General features: G+C 53.8%; 1 protein-coding gene across 50 annotated transcripts in view; it reads right to left on the minus strand.

Moving 5' to 3' along the window:
* The window catches only part of FRMD6 (FERM domain containing 6), a 48,813-nt gene extending 21,696 nt beyond the window's left edge, over positions 1-27,117 (minus strand). For all 50 annotated transcript variants that reach the window (XM_050975487.1, XM_050975497.1, XM_050975498.1 and 47 more), the window contains exons 1-2: positions 26,880-27,117; positions 3,531-3,649 (exon numbers count right to left, since the gene is read on the minus strand). The gene's annotated coding sequence lies outside the window, so the exon portion shown is untranslated. The remainder of the gene's footprint in view (positions 1-3,530; positions 3,650-26,879) is intronic.
* Positions 27,118-27,435: the final 318 nt, after the last annotated feature.

Raw genomic sequence — 27,435 nt, forward strand, 5'->3', positions numbered from 1 at the left:
GCTCCGGAGGAAGTGCTGATAGGAGGCACAAACTTGGAAGCATGGAATGGTTTGGGTTGGAAAGGACCTTTAAAGATCTAGCCCAACCTTCCTGGCTCCAAGCTGGAAAGATCCTGGATTGGAGGGAGAGCCCCCCTGGATTGCCCCACAGCAGAAGGGGTGACACAGATCACCCCACACTCCAAGCAGGAACCTCTACCCCAGGCATTCTTCCAAAGGGTTTTCCATCCAAAGTCAGCTGGAAAAAACACTGGGAATGAGGACTTGGGCATGGATCAGCAGAGTGAGGAGGTCTTCCAGCCATGTTTCCCCTGCTATGGGGAAAAGAGCATTAAAACTCCATAGGAAGGCACTGCAAACTGCTCGTGACTCCAGAGCTGAGAAAATTCCTTGATCCACTGTGTTTTCCAGGCCCAGGCTGCTGGAATATTGTCTCCCTCTCTGGTGCTGATGCCATGGGATAAATCCTGTCACAAAGCTCGGCTGCAAAGAAAACATCCCACAAAAAACCCAGGAAAAGCAGCCGGGGCTGGCGCTGCTGACTCGGCGAGGGATTTGTTCATCCCGGGGTCCTGCAAACACATCCGAGGGCAGGCAGAGCCTGGGGTTGGTTCAGATGGAGGTGCTGGAGCAGGAACTTGTCAGAAATAGAAATTTGGATGTAATTCCAGGGTGGGGATTGAACATGGTTTGAACTTGCTGGCTGAGGTGGGGTTTTCTTTCAGATTCCACGTGTGTGAAGCGAGGCTGGGCAGACGGGCAGCGCTTTTCCCTCTTTGTGGATTTAAATGGATTTAAAAGAAGCGGATGAGTCTCCATCCTCGTGGGTTTGGGTCAGGTTTGTCCCTCTGTGGTACCCACCAGACATTCCAGTGGCCCCCGTTCAACCCAGCCTCCAGGCAGATCCTGTCCATTCCTCCATCAAACAAATCCATCCTTCCTTGACAAAATATCCGATTTTCCAAAAAATCCAGCTCTATCAGACACTGCCATCCCTGGAGGAATTTAACAACTGTGCGCCTGTGGCACTTGGGGACATGGGTTAGTCCTGGGGGAACAGCTGATTACAATCCTAGAGGTCTTTTCCAACCTAAAAAACTCCACAATTCCCTGATTCTAACCCACCTCCAGGCTTTTCTTCCAGCCCTCCTGAGGCACCCCAGGGGCGAGGGAAGGGATCCAGCCCAGGACCCACACGTAGGCAGGGGCCATCCACAGCCAGAGGCTGCCCAGAGCGCGGGGCGAGATGGGAAGATGAATTCACGGGGCAGGAATTTCTTGTTTTGAAGAGTCTGGAGTGGGTCTCACCCCACATCACAGGCACAGGTATGCACAGAGCTGTTATTACAAGTTTTAGGGCCGTCCCTTAATGCAGCTTCTCCGAACCCAAAACCCAGATTAATTCCTGCTTGCGGTTGCCCCGTAATTAAAATCGTCTCCAATTCTTCATGAACTCAACAGTTTCCTCCTAATGAAGAGAGGCAGATGAAAGAGACCTTCACTGGGAAAAAGGACTCAGTTATAAATATTCCATTACTTCATCCACCACAAAAGCTATTTGGATGCTGGCAACTCAGCCTGGGCAGCCGGGGACCAGCCCCCACCAGCCTCAGCAGATGCCCCCGAGTGCTGGGGGTATCCAAAAAGCCTCTCCAAGGAAAATTCCTCCAGGAGCTCGCCTGTCTCCACTTCTTCAACATTCTTCCTCTTCCTCATCCTCCTCCCCCTTGGCTATTGCAGTGAGACAACAGCAATGGGCAGGAATGGCTGGGCCATGTGGAGCATCCTAAAAATGGGATGATGTCCCCTCCTGCTGGGGATGAGCCCCATGGGACATCACATTCCATGGGGAAACACAGGCTGAGCCATGGCAGCTCAGGAAGCTGCTGCCCTGCCTATCTCGTCATGCACGGAGCAGAATCCAGCCTGGAAGTGCTGATTTTCCATCCAGCCCACAGCAGAGCCAGCCCAGGCCTCTTCATTCCCTGACTTTGGAGCACTAAAATATAAATAAAGCGTCCCTGCCTCCGCCAGGGATGGACACAGAGATGGATTTCTCCTGGCAAGGGCTCCAGGGAGGGGAGGGACAACGCCTGCTCTTCCTCTTCCCTCCTCTGCTCCAGAACCAGCCCCTTCCATCAGATTTCCTTCCAGGAAACTTTGCCTGAGCCTTTGGGATTAGAACAATATCAGGCCTGGGTTGGAGAGGGTTGTGCTGAGGGCAGCCCAACTCTCCCATCCAGCTCCAGAGCCTGTCCCATGGCGTTCCCAGGCATTTTAGGAACCATCCCCCAGCACCAACAAGCCCAAAGCTCCCAGAGCTCTGATCCCACTCCCAGGATGACAGGCATCACTCCCAAGGCTGCACATGGATGTGGAGCACAGCCTTTGCTCCCCTCTCCGTGGGCAGGCTGCAGCCCACACCAGCAGCAGCTGCCATAAATCCCTTGGGATTTGGCTGCGGGATCCCTGGACCACAAAGCAGCCCCAAGGGCCAGAGTCACCATCCCAAATCCCTGCACCACAGAAAGCACAGCCCTGAGTCTCCAAACCACGGAGATACCTATTTAGAAATTAAAGTCATATTTTAAACTTAATTAACAATATAATATTAAATAATTAATCATGCCACGTAAATATTAATATTAATAATATGCAATGATGAATGTTTACGTTATTTTCTATAACAACACACCCCCAAGATGCTCTGACCCTGGGCAAACCCTTCCTTCCCAGTAGGAGGCTCTTTTGGGGAGCCCCATTCCCAATATCCCGCTCACAGGCTCCTCTACATGGGATCAGTGCCCAAACTCATTCCCACTCTGGGGAATGTGCAGTGCTTGCTGACACAGAGGGGGGAAAAATGGGATGCAAAGTGCTCTGCAGACACACCAGAACCCAAAAACCAGCTCCATTTTATGCCAAAAAATTCAAATCTATGCCTGGACTATCCAGAGCTCCTGCTGCCCTCTGTGGCGTCTTCGCCTCCAGCTCCAAATCCAGCAAAACAAAGCCAAACCAAGTTCCTGATTTTTTTAATCCTGGGGCGGGCAGAGGGAGATTTGTCTTCCCTCAGCAGCGCCGCTCTCCAGTTTTCCAGCTGGGAAAGCTCCTCAGCCACGCCACAGCCTCCATCAACTTCCCTGCCCCGGCCACAATCGGGGAAAGCTTTTTGGGAAAAATATCCAAAGCCCACTTTTCAGTCAAGGGGGGAAAAAAAGCAGTATAAAACTCAATTAAGGAGCAGGCAGATATTTTAACCAGCACCATGGTTTGTATACTCCATCTGGAGTCCAAAGGCTGCCGGGTTTTTTTTTTAGCAGGAGGGAACTGACATCATCTTAATTTTAAATTCCCATTTATTTTTACATCTGGTCTGAATTAATCTTTCTCAGCGTCCTGACTTTCATGTAATGGAATAATTGCTTACAGACTCGGGGTTTAAAGAGCCTGAATAAACCCAGTTTCAAAAAAAAAAAAAAAAAAAAAAAAAGAAACCCCTTTAAAAACCAATAGTAAAAATCCAGTACCTAGAACCAAACTCCAATATGCCTTCGGGATTGGGAATTTTAAACGGAACATCTCTTTCAGGCAAGAGAGCTCGAATTAATCCCAGCTCTATCCAAGATTCGGAGAGGGAGAGCGAGCCCTGTGGAAAAACACCAACACAAAGCAGCCCAGAATTAGGCAGAGCAGCAAAGCTCCATCGGTGCCACGCGGGAAGCAGCTCTGGAAAAGCAGAGTTTGGCTCAGAGGGAAAAACATCCTGATGGCCAGAAAGGCACTGGCCACGAGCAGGAAGAGGATTCAGGAATGGGAGATGGCAGAGAGGTGGCAGGGGGCCAGGGGCATGGCAGGGTCGGGATGTGCCTCACTCCCACGGGCCAGTCAAAGGACACAGGAACACCAAGGATGGCCCTGGGAAAGCTCAGCCCAATTTCCCTGCTGCCATCAGGGCACCAGGTCAGATAAAGCCTGGCTTAGGAGCTGCATGGATTGATCCAGAACGTGTCAGGGATGGCATTCCCGGTGGGAAACGCAGAGAGGGCCATCAGGGACACCAGCAGGGAGCAGCTGGCACCCTGAGCACCTCCATGGGGTGGGGGGCACCCGAGGGTGAGGGGAGCCCGGGGACAATGGGGTCCCACAGGTGGCTGTGACCCAGGGACAGGAGAATCCATGGATGAGAGGATCACAGGTATGGGAACCAGAAGATGGTGGGGACCACAGCTGAGGGGACCTGTGGGTCACCACGAGCCATGGAAAAGAGCTGGCACAGGCACAGAGCACCCACGGGTGAGGGGACCCACTCACTGGTTGAGCGTGGCCCAGGGACAAGAGGGCCTGTGGGTGAGACCGAGGGGTGAGAGGGGACCCACGGGCAAGTGTGACCCAGGGACAAAGGGACCCAGGGACACCTGTGACCCAGGGACAAAGAGACCCGTGGGTACCTGTGAACCAGGGACAAAGGAACCCACGGGCAAGTGTGACCCAGGGACAAGGGGACCTGTAAGTGACTGTGAACCAGGAATGGGGGGACCCGTGAGTGACAGTGACCCACAGGTGAGAGGACCTGTGGGTGAAAACAAGAGGTCCCATGGGTAAGGGGACCTGTGGGTGCGTGCCACCCAGGGAAAAGAGTCCCAAGGGCGAGTGAGACTTGTGGGTGAGGGGACAAGGTGAGGGAGACCCGTGGGCGAGCGTGACCCAGGGGCAAGGAGATCTGTGGGCAGCTGAGACCCAGGGGCCAGGGGTCCTGCAGATGTGGGGACGAGTGTGACCCAGGGGCCAGGGGTCCTGCAGATGTGGGGACGAGTGTGACCCAGGGGTCAGGGGTCCTGCAGATGTGGGGACGAGTGTGACCCAGGGGCCAGGGGTCCCGCAGATGTGGGGACCTGTGGGCGAGTGCGACCCCGGGGACGAGGGGTCCCCTGGGCGAGCGCGCCCCTGGAGCGCCCCCGGCGCCGGAGCGGCTCCGGGGTGGCCGTGGCGGTGTCGCGACTGTGTCGCGGCCGTCGGGGGCCGTGGGGGGGTTCCGGCGGAGCCGCAGCTCCCGCGGGCGGGCGGAGGAAATGACTCGCATTCCTGCAGCCGGGGCCGCTCGCACCGCTCCGGCTCCAACTCGCCCCCGAGCGCAACAAGCGGCCGCGCCGGGCCCACCCGCGGCACAGCTCCGCGGGGGCGAGCCGAGCCGGACCGGGCTGAGCCAAAGCGAGCCGAAACGAGCCGAAGGGAGCGGAACCGGGCTGAGCCGAGCCGGGCTGAGCCGAGCGGGAGCGCGGTGCGGGGCGCCGGGCACGCACCTACCTGCGGCTGCGGGAGCGCGCTGCGTGCCGGCCGTGCCGAACCGAGCCGTGCCGTGCCGAACCCCGCCGTGCCGAGCCGAGCCGAGCCGTGCTGAGCCCAGCCCAGCCCAGCCCATCCCGCCGCCCCCGCCCCTTCCCGGGCCGCCCCGCACCGCCCCGAGCGGCACCGGCACCGCCTCCCGCCCCGGCGCCGTGCCCGGGACAGCGGGGAGAGGGTCGGGAGCGGCGTGGCCCCGGGCTTGACAGACCAGTGGTGGCCCCGGAGGAGGCGTGGGGAGCCGGGCAGCCGCCGCCACGATGCCCTCGGAAGGCTCTGGGAAGAGCCCGAGCATCGCATCCCCTGGGAGGGCACACGGGCACCGTCCCTGCGGGATGGAGCGGCCGAAGGTGCCCGGGAGCGGAGCTGAGCATCCTTCAGCGGGGAGCGCCGGGAGCGCGGCCGGAGGAGGCTCCGAGGGCTGGGGAACCTCTGCTCTGGAGGGCCGGGAGAGCTGGGGGTGTCCAGCTTGGATTGACCTTAGAGCTCCTTGCGGTGGGGCTCCAAGAGAACTGGAGAGGGAGTTTGGATAAGGGAGAATGGCCTCCCACTGCCAGAAGGGAGGGATGGATGGGATATTGGGAAGGAATCCTTCCCTGTGAGGGTGGGAGGCCCTGGCACAGGGTGCCCAGAGAAGCTGTGGCCGTCCCTGGATCCCTGGCAGTGTCCAAGGCCAGGCTGGACAGAGCTTGGAGCATTCTGGGATGGTGGAAGGTGTCCCTGCCATGGCAAGGGTTGGAACAAGAATTTTTTAAAGATCTCTTCTAATCCAAACAACCTTGGGTTTCTGTGATCTCCTGTGGAAGGGACTCACATGTCCTCTGGGGGGGTTCCATCACCCTTGTGTAGGGAACCCCCCACACCCATCCCAGTATCCCCAGCCCTGGGAGATCACAGAATCCCAGTTCTTAGGATTCAGGTTGAGGCAGGAGCAGAATTAAACCCCATTCCCATTAAATCCCCCACCAGCAGCTGGAGGAAGGTGAGTGGGGCTCACTCATGTGAGGCCTGGCCACCCTTTGGAGCTGATGCACACACTGATCCCTCTCCATAGGTGACCCAGGCCTGGAATAGCAACAGCAGCAGCACCATAAATTAGCAGCAAAGCATCTCTGAGCCGCTCCTCCTTCAGAAGTGCCATCTGGCGAGATTGTTTTTGGAGGAGTTATTTATTCCTCACTTTTAACCGTCTAAAGGCGTTTCTCGGGCTGACCTGCGAGGCTGCCTCGGCCCCCGCAGTCTTTCCGAGGCTCTGGGAGAGAGGAGCCGCTTGTTCCCAGCCCTAAATAAAGAGCAGCTCTGCTGTGAACACCCTAACACTCCTTGCTGAAATCTGTTTGCAGCTCAACAGCTCGTGCTGGGTAATTCCATTATGGGAGTGCACGGTACCGGCACTGGGAATCCAACGCGCCGCTCTCCTCGTGGAGAAAAACAACCCGGCTTTCTGCAGGGCTGGAGCTGGATATTCCTTGGGTTTGGGCTCACTCTCATCCTCCTGTCCATGCCAGGTGGAACTGGGAGAAGGCTTCTACCCCACAGCTCCTGCTTGAGTCCTTACAAAGCCACTGGTGCCACTGCCAAGGGCATGGGGAGCATCCTGTCCAAGCAGGGCCTGTCATTCCAAGCAGGGCCTGTCTTTCCAGCCAGAAATGTTTTTTTCCCCCAAAAAAACTCCCTCTGGAAACACCCCTACTGCAGTTAACAGAAGAAAAGCCTCCCTTTGGCTCATTGCTCTGAGCCCACAAATCATTTTAGGGCTGTGGGGCGGCATAAGCGGGACACGGCCCCGTTGCTGCGGTGCTGAGGAGGACGAGTGGGTCCTGCTGAGCCCATCCCAGCCCCATCCCAGGCCCTGTGGAACACAGGGATACAGGAGCCCGGCTCCTGCCTTGCTGCAGAGGCTAAATAAAGCAGCAGGAAGAGCTCTGGGATGCCAGCAAGGCGATGTATAAACACCAACGTGGATGGCGCGGCTGCTCCAGAGCCGGGGGGAAAATCTCGGCTCCTTCCAAAGGGAGATGCTCCCAGGGCTGGAGGAGACACTCCAGGAAAAGCCATCCCAGGCTGCAGTGTGGGGAGAGCTTGGAAAGATGGACCTCAGCCAGGTCCTGCTCTGCCTCTGCTCTCTGCAAGAGGAAAAGCCCAGAGACTCGGGTGACATTTCCCTCACAATTCTGGAATTAATCTCCCTCAAGTCCGAAGGAGCGGAAATGCAGATGGAAAATGGAAAAAAAAAAGAATTCTTTTGGGGTTGGTTTGGTTATTTTTTGCATTGCTAAGCCTATCTCAAAATAATAATTAAAAAAAAAAAAGAAAAAGGTGGTGTGGTTATGAGTTAAAATACCATTCCCATAAAATACACGGATTTTTCTCTCACTGGATGTATTTATATGGAAAGGACAGGAAATAGCAGCAGCTCACTGTGATCCTGCATTATCACCAGACAAGTGTCTCCCATCCCAGAATTTCAATGCTGGCATTGTCACTGGCAGGGAGGGACATGGGGACGTGGGAGCTCTCTTATCTCATTGTGTCCCTCGGATTTTGTTAATGGCATAAAAAATATTATTCAAAGAGCAACAAATTAACAACCAAACACATCCCTCTCTGCATCCCATCCCCTTCCCAAAGGCTGATGGATCAGGCTTGCTGCTGTCCGTGCCCAGCATCCATTTCTAGGGATTTTCAGGAAGTCCTGCTGGGAAAACTGATCCTGGAGCAGCAGCACAGGGACCTCAGTGCTGACCACAAGCCTTGTGGGGGGCATTTGGGGACAGGGGTGTCACCTCTGCTCGATGACACCTGGCACAGCACTCCACGATCCTGATGGGCCCCTTCCAACTCAGCATATTCCAGGGCTCCGGCTCTGGCTGCAGCTGGGATTTAGAAATTCCTCCCTGGACAAGAAGGGAAAACAAATCCCAGCTACTGTGAGAGGGCTGTGCTGGGGCTGGGAAGGTTTCTCAGCCCATAAGGGGAAGAAATTAAATAAAGAATCCCTGGTGTGGAGCCACAACAGCCGGAGCGTTGCTATAAACCCTGGAGAGGAGCTGGAGCTCGCTCCCATTCCTGCATTTCACGGGGATTTCCAAGGAAGCTCTTCCTCCCTCCCTGTCCAGGCTGGGGTGGGTGAGTCCCTGTCCCCCCAGCACAGAAGCAGCCAGGCTGGAGGGACCCTCTCCAGCTTTTCCTGGGCTGTTTAGGAGAATTCCATCTGATTTTTGGCCATAAATAACCAATTCATGGAGATCTCATCCAGCTTCTGCTTCAATTTGGTTTGAATGGAATAGAATTAATAAGCCTGAGCTTATTAATGAATAATAAAATAAATAAATAATAATAATAAATAATTTAAAGCCTGAGCACCCACTGGGACCCCCTCCTCAGGGGTTTTGCCCCAGTGCTGCCCCTGGGGACAGCTCCAACTCCATCCATCCCAACTGAATTTTGGGAAAACTGATCCCCGCATGCAGGAGCCAGCCCTGGATGGTGCTGGGAAAGGGAGAACATTCCCTGGGAGAGGCCTGGGGACACCCCAGCTCAGGAGGCAGGTGGAGAGCAGGATGGCTCCTTGAGCATTCTGGAATTTGGGCAATGCCAAACCACCCCTGGCTCCCCAGGAATTCAGGGATGCTCCCAGAGGGGCCGAGGGAGGATGCTGCTACATTTAACTGGCCCCCAGAAATCCCCCTCTGTATTCAGCCTTTGCCTGGGACGTCAGCAAGGACGAAAATAAAAAGGAGCTGCATGAGATTTAAACCCAACGAGGCTGGAAAATGAGAAAATCCAGCCTGAATCCCCGAGTGTTGGAACCATCAAGAAAATCCAAGCGTGCCCTCGGCAGGGAAGCATCCCCCCGGCTCGGCAGTGCTGATCAGTGTACTCAGCTGATGGAGCCCGGGTATTCCCAGCTCCTCCAGCCCAGCATCCTCCTCAGCAGCAGCAGGGATGCCACTAGAGCCCGGGACATTCCTCAGCATGGCCGGAGGGAAAGGCGGGATCGCCCCCTCACCCAACCCGGGCCACCAAGGTGGGGTTTATCAGCAAATTATTGATAAATTCAGGGATTTTCAGGCAGGGATTTTCTGTGGAGTAAGTCTGGTTTTCCCACAGCCCCATTCCCAAATCCACTCTCATTTCCCTCTTTAAAAACTCCAATTCCTCCCTCCCATCCTTTCTGTTTTGGGGGGTCCCAAAGGGCTTTTTCATGGCCTGGAGATTATTCCTAGAGTTTGCTCCCAGCCTGGCAGAGCTGCTGCAATCCCATGGAATTGTGGTGTAAAGCAGGAAAGGGCAGTGGGGAGGGGCAGACAGGGAGGAAAGATCACAGGAGCGAGCTGGGGAATATTTTTAGCCCATCTGTTCTCCGGCTTCACCACCACTCCATGATTCCAATCCCATCTGACAGAGGGGCAGACGCCTCAGGGCTGCTGAAACGGGAGAGAAACCCCAGCAAGGGCCCCTCGGGGGGGTCACCAACAGCCCCGACCTACAAAACATCAGAGAATTTTCCCCCTCAGTGGGGTGGGGTGGGAGGAAAATCTGGAATTTCTCTGCTAAAAAAAAAGAAAATTAAAGTGTTTGGGTGGTGAAAAACTTCAAAGAGCCAGGGCATCCATCAGTGCTCCAAAGGAGGGGGTGTGGGGGGCACATTCCTCCCTGGCACCTTGGTGATCCAGCTCCTGGCTCACCTGTGCCCATGGATTTTCCATGGCAGCAGGACTGGGTTACAAGTTTGCAGGAGCCACGGTGAAATCTGGAATGGGGTCACGAAGCTGAAGGTTTGGCTCCAGACCTGATCCAGGGTGGATCTGGGATAAAGCTGGGAAAAGGGGTCAGAGGGACAGGGCTGGGTTTGCTCTGTGCAAAGTGCAGCAGAATCAGGAATGGATTGGGCACGAGGGGTCATGGACCAGCACCACATTCCCACTGGGAACTGGAGATCCTCCAATGCACTTCCTGAAGGGATCCTAGCAGAACCTTCACAGTCTGAGCCAGTTAAATTGTCGCCCTGATTTTTAAAGATTTTCTAAGCCTTCTGATGTTTACACTCTTGTAATAAACTTTCTTACACACTTTCTGTAAATAACTTATTGTTTTGCATTCTTTTATGGAGGAGGAGAAATTTGCTGGACTGTTGGTTTGTCCAGTGTCATTGGAGAGGTGGCACTTTCACCTTCCAATCCACTGTCACTTTGGAAAATCTTTAAATGTTAGAGTCAGAAAATAAACTTCCCTTTTTTCACCTTGAGAACAGCAGGGTGCATCTGTCATGTTATTTCGTGTCCCATAGTGACAGTTAAATTAGGATCTCCCCATGATTTAATAATTTAATTAATTAAGATAATTTTAAAAATTAATTGATTAAGTAAATTTAATAAGTCCCCATGATATAATTTAAACCCCAGCTCCATCACAGAAGGACACAAAGGCTCCCATGCCACCCTGTTCCCTTCACCCACGTGCCCTGGGGTGGCATTGCCCTGCTGGGATGTGCTTTCCTTGGCCTGGTTGGTAACAACCCTGGTGCTGGCACAACTTTCTGGGGTGCTCTTTGAATAACCCTAATCCTAACCCTAACCCAGCTGCTCTTCTGGTGCCATTTCCATCCCCAGGGAAAGCAGGCAGGCACCTCTTGCCCCTGGAAACAGGACACCAGCCTGGTGCTGTGTAAACAGGATATTGCAGCAGGGAAAAGCCAGCCCAGTCCCCCCCTCCATGCCCAGGGAGCCCAGGGAGCTTGGCCGTGGCCCCATGTGTCCATCAGGCACCCATCAATGATTTACTGCTGCTCTGAAGAGCTGTTTGTGCTCCGGGTGTCCCCGGCGGCCCAGCCAAGGTCAGCGCTCCATTTGGCAGGGAAGGGATGGATGCCAAAGGGGACAGGGGATGGGAGTCCAAGGTAGGGAGAAGCAGAGCCCCCTTGGATCCCAGCAGCTCCTGATCCCAGAGCCCCCTTGGACCCCAGCTCCACCTGACCCCAGAGCCCCCTTGGACCCCAGCTTCCCCTGACCCCAGAGCCCCCTTGGACCCCAGCTCCACCTGACCCCAGAGCCCCCTTGGACCCCAGCTCCACCTGACCCCAGAGCCCCCTTGGACCCCAGCTTCCCCTGACCCCAGAGCCCCCTTGGACCCCAGCTTCCCCTGACCCCAGAGCCCCCTTGGACCCCAGCTCCACCTGACCCAGAGCCCCCTTGGACCCCAGCTCCACCTGACCCCAGAGCCCCCTTGGACCCCAGCTTCCCCTGACCCCAGAGCCCCCTTGGACCCCAGCAGCTCCTGACCCCAGAGACCCCTTGGACCCCAGCAGCTCCAGGGGCTCATCCTGAGCATCCCTGCTCCCACCAGAGGAGCCCACAGCAGATGGGGACAAATCATCCCATGTTTCCACAATTTGGGTTGGATCCTAAAGCCCATCTCGTTCCATTCACCACTTCCACACCCACCTCACCCCCCTCTGGAACCCCAGGGGTGCCAGGGCTGCTGCCAACAGCCCCTGCCTGGGGTTTGACTCACAGCAGGGCTGAAAATCCCCTTTGGAGACAGCGGGAATCACTTCCCACAGGGGTCACCAACATGGCCTAAAACCAGTCCTGGGAGCACCAACACAGCCTAAAACCAGTCCTGGGAGCACCAAGACCAGGATGCTGGGGCTGGATCAAGCCAGGCACCTGACACCAAGGGTTCCAAAGGTGCCAGTGCTGCCAGGCAGGATTGGTGCAATTCCTCTGCTTTTTGAAGCCGCCGCCGTGCCCTCCCCCCACGCCTGCCCAAGAGAGAATTGATTTTCATGGAATGGACTGAGGCAGCCTCCAGGAGGATCCATAGCTGGGCTAATATTTGCCTAATGGGCTCCCACAAATAGCTCATTAATCCCTTTGTGTTTATTAATGGCACACAGGAGCCAGACAGCTGCAGCCAAGCTGTGTCCCTGAGCTCCCAGAGATCCCAGATTTTGAGGTTTCCAATCTCCCTGTGTCCCTGAGCTCCCAGAGATCCCAGATTTTGAGGTTTCCAAGCTCCCTGTGTCCCCAAGCTCCCAGAGATCCCAGATTTTGAGGTTTCCAATCTCCCTGTGTCCCTGAGCTCCCAGAGATCCCAGATTTTGAGGTTTCCAAGCTCCCTGTGTCCCCAAGCTCCCAGAGATCCCAGGTTTTGGGGTCTCCAAGCTCTCTGGATCCCTGAGCTCCCAGGCTCTCCAAGCTCCCTGTGTCCCCAGGCTCCCAGGGATGCCAGATTTCAGGGTCTCCAAGCTTTCTGTGTCCCTGAGCTCCCAGGGATGCCAGATTTCAGGGTGTCGAAGCTTTCTGTGTCCCTGAGCTCCCAGGGACCCCAGATTTTGGAGTTTCCAAGCTCCTTGTGTCCCTGAGCTCCCAGAGATCCCAGATTCTGGGGTTTCCAATCTCCCTGTGTCCCTGAGTTCCCAGAGACCTCAGATTTTGGGCTCTCCAAGCTCCCTGTGTCCCCAAGCTTCCAGGGACCACAGATTTTGGTGTTTCCAAGCTCCTCCGGTCCCTGAGTTCCCAGAGACCCCAGATTTTGGGGTTTCCAAGCTCCCCAGGTCTCTGAGCTTTCAGAGATCCCAGATTTTGGAGTTTCCAAGCTCCTTGTGTCCCTGAGCTCCCAGAGATCCCAGATTTTGGGGTTTCCATCTCCCTGTGTCCCTGAGTTCCCAGAGACCTCAGATTTTGGGCTCTCCAAGCTCCCTGTGTCCCTGAGCTCCCAGGGACCCCAGATTTTGGGCTCTCCAAGCTCCCTGGGTCCCTGGGCATGTTTCTGTGGTCCCTTATCCCTGCAGACCTTCACTTTGGTCACTCCCTTTTTTCTCCCCACTTTTCCCTGAGCCTCTCCTTCCCCCTCCCTCATTCCATCCCACCCCCCAGGGCTAAAAACCCCATTTTGGGGGCTGCACAGTGAACAGCACTGGACATCAGCTCTGAAACCACCACAGGATTTATCCCAGTCTGGTTCCCTGGGGAATCTCACTGGAAAGGTGTCACTGAGTGCTCTGGCACCTATGGGACAGCCTGGAGCTGGCACCATGTCCCCAAAAGCCTTGAAACCCCCCAGATTTGGTGATGGATTGGGAATCCATCCTGTGGGACATCAAACAGCTCATTTATGTGTTTATTTGCTTATTTAGCTGTAAATTAATATCAGAGTTCAGGAACATTCTTGTAAACCTGTGAGTGAGCAAATGCATTTAGGGCTTGAAAAATCATGGTGTATCACTGCAGTGTACTTTTCCAGGTGGGATTTTGGGGTGAGCTCCTTTGGCAGGGAAAGACTGTGGATATACATTTATATATTTTTAATTATATATATATATATATAATTTATCTATGTTATATATAATATATTTTTATATTTATTTATTTATCTATTTATATAAAAATATATTTATATATTATATTTATATATGATGGAGATAAAATATATTTATATATATAAATTATATGTATTAATATATTATTTTATATATATGATATATATAGATAATTATCTATAGAATATATATTATTTATATCTATCATTTGGTCATTTATATATAAAACCTGAGCAACGTGGGCTGGTGGAAAGTTTCCCTGCCCATGGCAGGGGTTTGGAACGAGATGGTTTTTAATGTCCCTTCCAATCCAAACCATTCTGGAATTCCATGATTCCTGCTGCCCTCCCTCCCTTCTCTGCAGCAGGAAAAGGCCTCATTTCATTTTGGTTTGGTTGGAAGGGCAGCTTTCAGTGGGACCTTTTCCAGACACCATTTCCCTGGAAGCAGCAGCTGTGGATCTCTGGGGGTTTCCCCTGCCAGCCCCACACGCTGCTCCCAGCCCGTGGCACAGAGGAAAGGACAGGTCTGAATGGTGACAATGCCACCCCCAGCTCTCACCCAGCAGGGTCACCCTGCTCCAGAAGTATTTATCACTCAGGAATTCAGCAAAGCCCTCTGGAAGAACCCAGATCATCACCAAACTGTATTTCTGGAAAAGGTGGCCCTGAAATGCCATCATTCCCTGGGATGTGCAGGACACCTGAACGGGCTGAGGGGACACCAAGGGCAGGTGAGGCTCAGGGATGTGCCCCAGCCCAGGTGATTTCCATCCTGGGGGAACACGGTGCCCAAGCCACCCACCATGGCTGGTGTGGCACCCTGACCTGGGGTCCTGCACTTCCAGGAGGGAATTTGCTCCATGTTTAGACCCCTCCCTCCCTCCCTCCCTCCCTCCCTCCCTCCCTCCCTTCCCAGGCTCTGGGGAAACTGGGACTGTCCCAGGAGCCCAGGTTTCGTTAGAGCAGACTGGGAGGGGAAGAGCTGGCTCACCCTTCCCCAGGGCTGTGTCTGGGAGCTGGGGCAAGGCAGGAGGGAGGAATCACAGCTTTGGAGATGGATCTAGGCCACCCCAAAATGTCCCTTGCTGCCTTGGAAACTCCCAAACCTCTGCCCCATCCCTGGAAGTGACCAAGGCCAGGCTGGATGGGGCTTGGAGAAAGCTGGGATAGTAGAATGAGTCCCTGCCTCCATCAGGGGGGTTGGATGGTTTTGAAAGTCCCTTCCAACCCAAATAATTCTGTGATTTTAGGGTTCTAGCCCATTCTGGGGTCCCACCCCAGCAGCAGGTACAGCAGCCCTCCCCTCCAGGCCAGGACCTGTGTCTGGGATCATCAGGGCCAGTCCCATCACCAAAACCTCAATCCATTCTCCCACGAGCTCACATTTTCATGGCACCCTCAACATCCCTGGGTTCCTGCCCCAGGCATCCCTCAGCAGCTGGACCTGGCCCTCTCCCCTTCCAAACCAAGCTGTTTATGAGCTCTGTGAGCACAATAAACCAAAAGCAGCTGTGGCTACGACCTCCTTTTATGTGATTCCTTTTTTCCTTCCTCTGAATTGTTTTGATCCAGATATAAAGCCCTAGGAAAGAGAGGTTTAAAGGAGGACCCTGACACCCATTACTGCAGGGGCATGAAATGCAGAGCCCTGACTCTCATCCATCCCAGGAGATTATTTTAGTCCAATCCAAAATGATTTCAGCGATCCAAATTATTTAAATCCAAATCCAATGGGTTTTTTAAAATTTGTTTATTTTTAAAGAAAATACTAAAAATAAAGCTCCTGGAAGCCAGTGATGGGCAGTGAGGGAGAAATCCCAGGTGTTCCTTTTTCAGCCTTGCCCACCTCATGTTTGCACAATTCTGCCCTGTGCCAACATCTCTTTGTCCAAGGCCTTCCCTGAAGGAAGGAAAAGAGTGAAGGGTGCTGCGGGCATCCCAGGAAAACCCTGGGAAATTGTCACCTCCCTGCCACCCCTCTGGTAGCACCACCCCCAGCTGCTCCAGCAGCATTTGCTGTATTTAAAATTAATGCATTTTCTGCAGAAGAATCAGGGTCCTGCTGTGTTATCCCATCCAATTAACCCAGTCCTGGCTCAGCCCAGATCCCATCCTGCTCCAAAAGCCCAGGGACAGATGCCTCCATCTCCAGCCATGATTTTCTGCATTGTAGGGCTCCCCCTTTGCACCTTTCCTGGGGAAAACTCAGCCCTTGCACCCCTTGTTCTCAAGGGATTCCCTAATTTTGGTGCTTTGCAGAGAGGAGACCCCAGACTAAGCCACCCCAGCTAATCAAGCCCCCCCAGCCAGTTCCCCTGATTTGTGGAATCTCAGAATGGTTTGGGTTGGGAGGGACCTTAAAGCTCATCCAGTTCCACCCCTGCCATGGCAGGGACACCTTCCACTGGCCCAGGGTGCTCCAAGCCCTGTCCAACCTGGCCTTGGGCACTTCCATGGATCCAGGAGCAGCCACAGCTGCTCTGGGCACCCTGTGCCAGGGCCTCCCCACCCTCACAGCCAGGAATTCCTTCCCAATATCCCATCTAACCCTGGTCTTTGGCAGTTTGAATCCATTTACACTCCAAAATCCTCCCATTTACATCCCAAATCCTCCCATTGGATGTGGCAGCACATCCCACACCCCTGATTTCCACAAACCCTCAGCACACACTTGGAGCAACTTGTTTTATGGCACCAGTGATTAGAAAGATGCTGCCTTGAAGAAAAGAAGGGTTTGGGCTGTCAGAGCAGGAATTCAGGGCTCTCTCCAGACTCCTTGGAGTCTGGAGCTCCCCAGGGCTTACACCAACACCAACTCCTTGGCTTATCAGCCCCAAACCAAAAATCCCCCCCAAATAAAACTAAAAAAAAATCACAAAGTCTCCAATTTAGTGCTGTGGATGTGAGGAAAGAGCTGCAGCATCCCTCCCTGGAGCAGTCAGGACTCCTGTGCTCTGCCAGGGCAGCTGTCCCTGGGTGAAGGCTGGTGCCACCTCCTCACCCTCCTCATCCACAGTGGGGATTTTCCCCTCTTTCCAGCAATATTCCCAGTGTCTGAGGCTTTCCCAGTTTCTCAGGACCGTGGAATGCTGCTGCACACATGGATCTGCCCAGCCAGTGCTCCTAGGAGGTGATCAGCTGAACAAAGTAAAGAAATAACCTCCCAGTTTTTTTCCCAAATATAAATCCCTGTTTTTAGCTATTATCAGGACAGGTTCCAAGGCACAAAAAGCCTTTCCCATTCCTCCCTCTGAAAGCTCAGCAAGCAGCCCTACCTGCAGAGCCAGCTTGGATTTATCACATTCCCAAGGCTGTGTTTATGACAGGGCTGGATCTCAAGCTGTTACATGAAGAACACCAGGCCTGCCCTCCCTTGAGCTAGGCTTCACACCCAGCCTAAACCTAAACCTAAACCTAATCCACATCTCATCCCTCAGACACCCCAATTACCCCGTGCAGGGATTGCTCCTACCAGCTCCTGGAATTCTGCTGCTCCTTCCACACACCATGGAGAGATCCTTTCCTCCCCAGCCATGCCAGGAAAGGACAACACATCTGTGGGACCAGCAGAATCCCATCCTGGAGCTGCCCTATCCCAGAGCTGCCCTATCCCAGAGCTGCCCCATCCCAGTGGCGTGGGAAGCTCCCCACACAAGTGCCCAGGCCAGCCGGGTGGGGTGAGCCTGGAGAAGACATTTAATTACACAGGGCTGGGTGTTTTTCCAGTTGCAGAAGCCCAGCTGATTATTCCCTCCCTGTGCCAGGTGCCATTAGTGCTGTTTGACTACTAATTGGCAATTAATAATATCTTTGCATGATGCAAATGGGTTCTAAACAACATTGCAGATCGATTATTTGGATGCCTTCAGGTTTGCAAAGTGCAGCAGTGTTTGGGGGCTTGGATGATGTACTTTTACTTTTTTTTTTCTGAGCTGGAAAAGTTTAGGGGTGCAAAAGGATCATTCCACAGCACCTGTGGCTTCTTTGCTTCTTTTTTGCCAGAGTTGGTATTAGATGGCGAGATGGAATTTCTTGTTGGGACTGAGATGTTTATCAGTTCTTATCTCTGTCACAGTCTCACAATCCCTGAGTTCTGCAGCACTTCACTCTAACAAACTAAAAGTGGAGCCCCATCTCTCTCTCTCTCTCCAAGGCCTTTTAAGGATAAACTGTCCAATTAAGAAATGACACCTCAATTATTTTCACTTTTAACCCAGTAACCAACAACCATGGCTGCCATGGGGACTTTTTAATCCAATTACACAAAACCACCCAGACCCATGGAGAAGAAGTTGAAGAAGAAGGAGCAGCCTCCACCCTGAAACCTCCATCCTGTTTTATATCTATTGCTATATTCTAAAACCCCAAACTCTGAGTTTCCCACCCTGTGATGTCACACACTTCTAATCAAACCCCACACCCACAATTCCAGTGCTGTCATTCCATTCTGGAAGCTTCTCCAGAGCCTCAGGTCAGTGCAGTGTTCTCTTGGGGGTCAGAGCCTGGCAGCACAGAAAGCCCAAAATTCCCAGCAATTCCCAGGGTTCCAAGAAGCCCCCAGCAGGAGTGGGCAGCCCGGGGAATGCCTGGCTGGGGAATTTCCCTGGCTGACCCACGGGATGGGTGCGAGGGCTGCGGGGCAGGGCTGGGGTGCTGCTGCCCAGCTGATGAAAGGCCACTGGGACGTGTCTGTCTGCCCATGGACGGGACATGCCAGGCTGGTCCTGCTCCAGGTGCCACGGGGGAGGAGGGAATGACATTAAATACAGCCTCAAATCCCAACAGGAGCGGCGGCTGAGCGGGATGGAAGGCAGCATCGCACGGAGGCAGCTTTGCTTATGCTAATGGGGGAGAAGAGTCTGCAAACAGCTCCAGGAGAGAAGATTGGGCTGGGATTTTCCATGGGCAAGCAGCCAGCCCCAATCCCTTTTATCTGCTCTCGGGAATGTCTGATTCCTGGGGGGATGGCTGCCCCTCACCCCGAGGTTCTCCAGCATCCTTGAGTTGCAGCATCCATGGGCCCCATTCCCCAGGCTGGGGTTTTTGGGGGAATTTGGCTGACCCTGAGCACCTCATTCCTGCAGACATCTGCAGGAGACTGGGAAGAAGCTGGATAAGCAGCACAGGCTCCACCCACAGTATACCAGAGGATTTGGGGTTATTTTGGGAAGGGCAAGAAACACAGCATCATTTTGTTTTCTATTTCCAGGGGTTTTCATGGGGGGGAATTGTGCAGAGAGGTCCTTTCTCCTCCACAGCCCCATCCCAGCAGGATCAGCTCCCTTGGAGTTGTAAATAAAAGCCATGGTGGTGGCAACCCCTCCTGAGTCATTTACCTGCTTTAAATCCATCAGGATACAAAGCTGAGATGATTTTTCATAGCACAAGTCACTTACAGTCCAAGCTGTGTTCCCACACTGTCATTCCCTTTAATTTTGGGGGATCCTGTCAGCCCAGCTAACTCTGCTGGCTGCCCAGCAAGTCTTGCTCTGGGCTTACAGAGGCATCTCTAGGAAAGATAAGCAAGATAAAGGAACTACACACCCCAAAAGAAAAGAAGAGGCTCCCCAAGTGCAGTGGGAACACCTGCCTGGAATTCTGTCTCCCTGACTCCAGGACTGGTTTTGCAATCAGATCTCCCAGAGAATGAACTCACACAAAGAACATGGAAAACCAGCAAATTCCCCCATCTGGGCAATTCCCAGAGATGGGTTTGCAGACCTGGAGAGCAGGAAAATATAAGTCACTTGTGCAGTGGGCTGTGGGATGCTGTCAAGTGCTCAGGGAGATCTTCCAGGGAAGGGAAAGCGAGTTGGGAACAGAGCAAAAGTAATTTTTTCCTTGTTTCTGCCCAAAAGCTTTTCCTGACACTGAGCAGACCCTGCTCAGAGAACACCTCAATAAACACTTTCCTTCCCAGGCTACACATGAACTTCTCACAAAAAAATAATCTGTGTTCCTTTGATGAATCATTTGCATTCAAGGTAATTAAACTTTAATCAGCAAAGCTAAAGAAAATGAGAGGTTTTTTTTCTCCAGCAGAGATGAGATAGAGCTGGACCTGATTCCTATCAAACCCAACACTGCCCAGCTCCTCCAGGTCTCCCCATCTCTTGTGGGAAGCAGGGTGAGGAGGAACAAAGGCTGCTAGGAAACAGCAGGATAACCCATGGGTTTTCCAAGTGAAATGGCAGCGCTGAGTTCGTGGGGATAAAAATTCCCTGCTCCTCCCTGTCTGCTTTCTGGTGCCTCACCTACAAACCCTCAGTGCTGGAAAAACCCTCCCCACCCAGGCAGGGCAGCCGAGGGCAGGGGAGCTGCTCATTACCTGGGCTGGCTGAGCTGGTGGGAATGAGGCTGCTCCCTTTCCCTTTCTGTTCCTTCCCTCTCTCCATCCCCATCCTTGTCCCCATTCCCATCAGATTCCCAGTCCTATGCTCGTTCCTGTCCCCATTCCTATTCCCATCTTTATTCCTGTTACCATCCTTATCCTTGTTCCCATCTCCATTTCTGTCACCATTCCCATCCCTTCTCCGTGTTCATCCTCATCCTTACGTTTGTCTCTGTCCCTATTCCCATCCCTATCCTCATTCCCATTTCCATCCCTAGTCCTTCTCCCATCTCTGTCCTGATCCCTACACCTGTTCCTATGCTTGTTCCTGTCCCCATTCCCATCCCCATCTTTATCCTTGTTCCCATCCTTATGCTTGTTTCTGTTCCCATCCTTAGCCTTGTTCCCTTCCCCATTCCTGTCACCATTTTCATCCCCATTTCTGTCACTATTCCCATCCCTTCTCCATGTTCATCCCCCTCCTTATGTACATCTCTGTCTCTATTCCCATCCCTATCCTCATTCCCATTCCCATCCCTATTCCTTTTCCCATCTCTATCCCAATCCCTACATCTGTTCCTATCCCAAATCTCTTTTCCCATCTCCATTTCCACTTTCATTCCTGTATCCATTCCCATCCCTTTCCCAGTTGGGGGACAGACCCTCTCCTCCCTTTCCTCCTCTCCCCAGCTAGAGTGGTTGTAGGTTTTTTAGCCAGCCCTGGTTTTTATCAGGACTTCAGTTAAATCCCAGGTTTCCAGCTGAATTCCATTTTTTTTTTTTGTGAGGACAAAGCTGTGTAAGGCTCAGCCAGGCTGTGGACCCAGCTCAGGCACTTCCCTAAGGGATGAAACTCTGGGAAGCAGAGATGGATGATCCTGATCTGGTAGGTGACACCCCTGCCCATGGGATCCCTTCCCACCCAGACCACCCTGGGGGTCCAGGAGTCTGTGAAGAGCATGGATATGGAACAAAACCAGCCCTGGGGACAGTTTGCAAACCAGCAAGAATTCCTCCTGTTCCCTGCAATCCTCAGCACACTTCCCCCTCTGCTAATAACTCACTGGGATGTCACAATAACAGCCTGCACCCTTCCTGTGGGTGCAGCTCCTCTGCCAGGGACAATGGCTGGAAAAATAATTTCAATCCTTACATTTTAGGGCTAAAATTGGGTCTTAGTAGGGAAAAAAGCTGGGATGGACCCTGGATCTTCTGCTGGGAGCAGCGTGGGTCCCCCCTGCCACCCAGTGCATGGACAGGGGACTGTGGGAAATAAGCTGATAGGCCAAGAAATGTTTGTAATGCATTGTAATTAAGAAATGGTTGGCTTCTGATTGTAATAGTATGAATTATATATATATATTATCTGTATTGTCTCACCCTTCACATGAAACTAAAAATAAAGTTTTTAAAATGCCTCTCAGTTGCCCCATCTCTGGGTCAGAAAATAACTTAATCCAACAGGGGACTAAGAGCTGGGCCTCTCTTCAGAAAGAGTGATGGTTTTGGGGGTGGGTGAAGGGGATATTTATGGGATTAAGGTCCCCAAAGTTTTTGCTTTGCAGGAAAGATGGGGGAGAGGGCTTGCTGTGAAGGGAAGGGAAGAGAGGAGGAGGAAATGCAAACTAATTAACTAATAAATATGCTGGGTTGGCTTGGGGCAGCAGGAGAGCAATCCAGAGGGCTGACTCACTCTGACTCAGGCAGAGGAGTGGGATGGAATCTGGCTCAGGAGCATCTCCTGCCTCAGCCACGCTGCCAGGACACAGGGACGGATCCCAAACCTGCCAGGGCCGAGCATCCTGTGGGGACCTTCTAGATGTGGGCTTTGCTTTCTTTGGAGAAATCACTCTCTAGAGGGAAACAAAGCTAAATTCACCAGCTGGAGCAAGCAGCTGAAATGGAGTCAGGCTTTAGGATGCAATTCCCTGTCTCTCCATTTCCACCTTAAAATCAGGACGGGTGGGAAATCCCCCTCCACACAGGCAAAGCAACTGTTGTTGTGGGAGGAGGTGATGGTGTCACCAGAGCTGCGATCCCAAACATGAATCCCAAAGCCATCAAAAATGCCCAGAGCCAGCAGGATGACCAAAGGGATCTTGAAGTCATAGAATCCCAGGATGCTTTGGCTTGGAAGGCACCTTCCAAGATGAGAAAGATCTACTCATTCCACCACCTGCCATGGGCAGGGACACCTTCCACTATCCCAGGCTGCTCCAAGTCCTGTCCAGCCTGGCCTTGGACACTTCCAGGGATCCAGGGGCAGCCACAGCTGCTCTGCGCCAGGACCTCCCCATCACCCACAGAGAAGAATTCTTTTCCAATATCCCATCCGACCCTGATCTCAATTAAGCCATTCCCTGTGTCCTGTCCCTCCATCCATTGTCCCCAGTCCCTCTCCAGCTCTCCTGGAGCCCCTTCAGGCCCTGCAAGGGGCTCGGAGCTCTCCCAGGAGCCTTCTCTTTTCCAGGAGAACATTCCCAGCCTGGCTCCAGAGCACAGGGGCTCCAACCCTTGGAACAACCCCATGACTTTCCCTGGACATGTTCCAGCAGTCCCACATCCTTCTGATGCTGGGGACACCAGAGGCAGCTCTGCAGGTGGGATCTTACCTGAGTGCACCAGACAGAGGACGAGGATCCCCCCTTTCCCTGCTGCCCCCGCTGTGGGCTCAGCCCAGTGCCCAGCTGCATTTTGGGCTCCCAACCCACATTGGCGCCTCACACTGAACTCCTCACCCCCCAACACCCCCAAATCCTTCTCCTCAGCGTTTCCCTCCCTCCATTCTCTGCCCAGCCCGTGCAGGGATGACTCTGAGGGGATGGAAGGAGCCGGGCCCTGCAGGGAGGCTGTGCAGGGATGGCTCTGAGGGGATGGAAGGAGCCGGGCCCTGCAGGGAGGCTGTGCAGGGATGGCTCTGAGGGGATGGAAGGAGCCGGGCCCTGCAGGGAGGCTGTGCAGGGATGGCGCTGAGGGGATGGAAGGAGCCGGGCCCCGCAGGGAGGCCGTGCAGGGATGGCTCTGAGGGGATGGAAGGAGCCAGGCCCGGCGGGGAGGCCGTGCAGGGATGGCTCTGAGGGGATGGAAGGAGCCGGGCCCCGCAGGGAGGCCATGCAGGGATGGCGCTGAGGGGATGGAAGGAGCAGGGCCCCACAGGGAGGCTGTGCAGGGATGGGTCTGAGGGGATGGAAGGAGCCGGGCCCCGCAGGAAGGCCATGCAGGGATGGCTCTGAGGGGATGGAAGGAGCCGGGCCCCGCGGGGAGGCTGTGCAGGGATGGCTCTGAGGGGATGGAAGGAGCCGGGCTCCACGGTGAGGCCGTGCAGGGATGGCTCTGAGGGGATGGATGGAGCCGGGCCCAGCGGGGAGGCCGTGCAGGGATGGCTCTGAGGGGATGGAAGGAGCAGGGCTCCACGGGGAGGCTGTGCAGGGATGGCTCTGAGGGGATGGAAGGAGCCGGGCCCCACAGGGAGGCCGTGCAGGGATGGCTCTGAGGGGATGGAAGGAGCTGGGCCCCGCAGGGAGGCCATGCAGGGATGGCTCTGAGGGGATGGAAGGAGCCGGGCACCATGGGGAGCCCGTGCGGGCCCGGCATGTCGGAGCAGGCCGCCGGGGAGGTGCTGCCTTCCCCCGGCTCCTGCTCGCCCCGGCTTCGCCCTGTTCCTGCCCGATGACTGCCTGGGATTGCTTCACCCCACACACTCCAGCCCTGGAGCAAAAGTTCCCCTTGGCACCCACTCTCTGCTCCCCGCGGAGCCACCCCGGGGATGGGCATGGCCGTGGATCTGGTGAGGCGTGGGGGGTGTGGGAGCGTGGTCTGAGATGTGGGCAAGGGCATCACACCTCTGCACCCCCAATTCCAAGAGGCTGTGCCAAAATTTTTGGAGGAAATGAGGCTCCTCCATCAGAGCCTTGATATTTCCCCCTCCACCCCACAGAAGTAACAGTGTGCTCTTGGAGAGATAAGTTCTGTGAGACAATCCTACCCTCAGCACAGGCATGAAGGAAAAGGGAGAGAAAAAAATTCAGCTTAGGTTTTTTCCCACCCCCAGAGGCTTTTGCATAGACTGACTTTCTTTTTTTTTTTTTTATTTGTTCTCGCTCCCTTTTTTCTTTTTCAAAATATTTTCAACCGACGCGTTACTGAAGTCGTTTGCCTCCTGACAAAACCCGGGCTGCCTGCCAGCACATATTTCTGATAATTCATCCATTATTAAATGAAATCAAAGATAGGAGTTTAAAAAAAAAAAAAAAAGCCATGGGAGTGCTTGCATTCGAGAGAGAGAAGCTGTTTACAGCTGGGGTGGGAGTTTCTTCCATGGCAAAAAGATCTCCCCAGGGAAAACCAACCCAAAACGCCTGCCCCGCTCCTCACACTGCAAACATCTCTGTGTGGCCGTGCTAAAACCCAGGGATTCTACAGAGCTTTTCTGCCTGGTTAAAGGTGATTCCATCGTGGCTTGGGTGGGTGCTGCTGGATGTTCCCCTTCCTCAGGGAGAGCCTGCAACCCCTGGCCAGAGACAGCACGACTGGATCAGCCGGTCCTCTCCAAACCGGAGCGAGAGGAAAATCTGATGGAGAGGGAGGGGCCCAGCAATTACAGTCTTTTCTTTTTAATAACCCTCGCTGCTTCCCCGAGTCCGTATTTACATCCTTGGCACCAAAGCAGTAATTAAAGTCTCTCCACTCAGGTCTAAACAACAGCAGACCCTCCTGTCATTAAAAGAGGAGGCAAAGCTGAAAATAAACCTGATTTTTATGGCTTTGGAGCCTCAAACCTCTCTCTATCAGCTGGCTGGGCAGCAGGTTTTAGGGTCACACCTCAGTGCTTTGCTAGGACATGGATAAGTGCACCCATCTTCATGGGATGCTGGGGGTGGAAAACTATGTGGAAAACTCCTCCATGCCACTGGTCCCTTCCTGTGCCATTTTTTGGCCATTTCCACTGCCCATGATGGAATAATGGGCCTTGGGGTCTGCAGGCACCAGCTAAAGGACTGAGCTGTGGTCATGCCAGGAGCGGCTCGAACCCTCTTGCTTTAAAGAAGCTATCAAAAAAAAACCTGTGAGAAAATTAATTATTCACTTAGACTGCTAATTAAGCTGATTTGCTCTGTGAGGGCATTGAAGGAAATGAGCTGGAGAAGCTCTTAATTGTTTAAAAAGAGCAATCCTACAAACACTCCTCCCAAGCTGCTCTGCTTGCCAAGAGGGCCAGGTCCCGTGTTCCACCGGGCCCAGAGGAGTTTCACAGAGTCATGGGATGATTGGGGTTGGAAGAGGCATTAAAGACCACCTTGTCTCATCCCCTGCCATGGGCAGGGACACTTCCACTATCCCAGGCTACTCCAAGCCCTGTCCAACCTGGCCTTGGACACTTCCATGGATCCAGGGGCAGCCACAGCTTCTCTGGGCACCCTGTGCCAGGGCCTCCCCACCCTCAAAGCCAGGAATTCCTTTCCAATATCCCATCCATCTATCCCTGCCCTCTGGCACTGGGAGCCATTCCCTGTGTCCTGTCCCTCCAGGCCTTGTCCCCAGACCCTCTCCAGCTCTCCTGGATCCCCTTGAGGCCCTGCCAGGGGCTCTGAGCTCTCCCTGGAGCCTTCTCTTGTCCAGCTGGACATTCCCAGCTCTACCAGCCTGGCTTCAGAGCCTTGGAGCACCTTCATGGCCTCCTCTGAACTCGCTCCAGGAGTTTGACAGTATCTGTACCAACATCAGTCTTGCAGATGATTTCAAATAAGGAAAGATCAGCCACGAAGCATAAAGTGCTCCCGAGCCCTTGTCCCCAAAGTGTGTGACCCAACGGAATCCAGAGGGGATCCCTGACAAAAACACCCGAGGAACACCTGCCATACACACATATAAAACCCCAAAGGCCACAGGCAGCTTGGAATTCAGCAATCCCAGCTCATTGCTCAGGTTATAGAAGCTTGGAAGCAACAGGCACCAAGACCCTAAGCCAAGACCCTCGGGTGGGTGGCTGTGGAAGATGGAGCTCTGGGTGCCCTGTGCCAAGGGAACAGGATCCCTCCCAGCTGTTGGGTGCAGGGTGGGAGCAGAGGTGCCCCCAGGACCTCACCCAGCCTCCCACAGCAAGGAGTGGTGCCCTGCTCACACCCAGCCTTGCCCTCCCACTCCCACCACCATTTCACTTCAATCCCACTTCACCAGGACCTTCCCCTCTCGCCCTGTAGGGGTTGGTGGAGGAAAACTCGTCGTGTCACATGGCAGAGAACAAAAGGAGCTGTTTTTAACCCAGTGGATTTGTCTGTGACAGGAACAGGGCGATGCCACACCAGCCTCGCTTCTCCCACGGGAATCAGTCAGGCACAAACACGGTGGGTTTGCTGACAAGGAGCACATCCCATCTGTTCCAACCCTTCCACCTCTGGCAGCTCCCAGGATGGGACAAATCTGGGGCTTGGTGCAGGAAAAAGATGGAAATCACACCAACAAAACCAAGGGAAAATCCAAGATCCAAGCAAACAGCATTGCACCAGGAGCTCGGGGTTCTCCCGAGACCATACCATTCTCCACAAGAATTTCCAGGCATCTTCACCATTCCTGGCACAGCTCTTGTGCCAAAAATGCCATGATAAAGGAAAAACACAGCCACAAGGAGCATGGCTGCCAATGCTTGGCCAACAGTGTCCTCAGCAGGAGAAGGCAAATCTTTCTGACACTGAGATCCTCTGCTGAGTTTCCAGCAGGTGGGAAGGATTTCACAAGCCATGGGAAACACCTGGATAGGCGCCTCTCAGTCAACACCACAGCCCCACACCTCCAGTGTCCCCACCAGTACCAGGTCACTGCCTGCCCCACCACTCCCTTCCATCCCCAACAACACTGAAACAGGCCCTCGATTTCCTACCTGGTGCTGGGAACATCTATGAGTCAGGTTCCTCCAGCAGCTCCATGGTGAGCTCGGTGTTGTCTCAGCACAGCTGGAAGATAAAGCCACCAAGAGAAAAGCTCAGTGTCCCTGCAGAGGTGGCATTTCTCAGGGCAGGTTCCTCCTGCGTGGCCGCTGGGAGCCCATCCCGCGGGAGCCGTGGGGCTCTCCACGTCCTCCCGGGCTGGTGAGGTGCTGGGATCCCTGGGAATTGTGCTCTGCTTGGAAGGACCAACCCTTTTTGACTGGTGTCCAAGCCCAAAGTGCATGTTCTTACCTGCTCGGTGGAAGACAGGGAAAGGCCGGACCACCTTTCCGAGAAACACATGGATCTCAGCAGGGTGTGGATGTCCTGCTCCTCACCCAGATGTTGTTTAGGAGAAAAGGGGGCTGTGAAGTTGTGGGAATTTAGAGAAAAGAGGTCGGAGGTGCGAACGCTCCTGCGGCTGGAGCCAGGACGGCTCTGCCGGTTGGTTCACAGCAGAGCTGTGATCAACAGGGATGGGGATGTCAAGCTGGGACTTGTCTCCTCGGC

The sequence above is a fragment of the Serinus canaria genome, chromosome 5, assembly GCF_022539315.1.
Source record: "Serinus canaria isolate serCan28SL12 chromosome 5, serCan2020, whole genome shotgun sequence".
NCBI classification, from domain to species: domain Eukaryota; kingdom Metazoa; phylum Chordata; class Aves; order Passeriformes; family Fringillidae; genus Serinus; species Serinus canaria.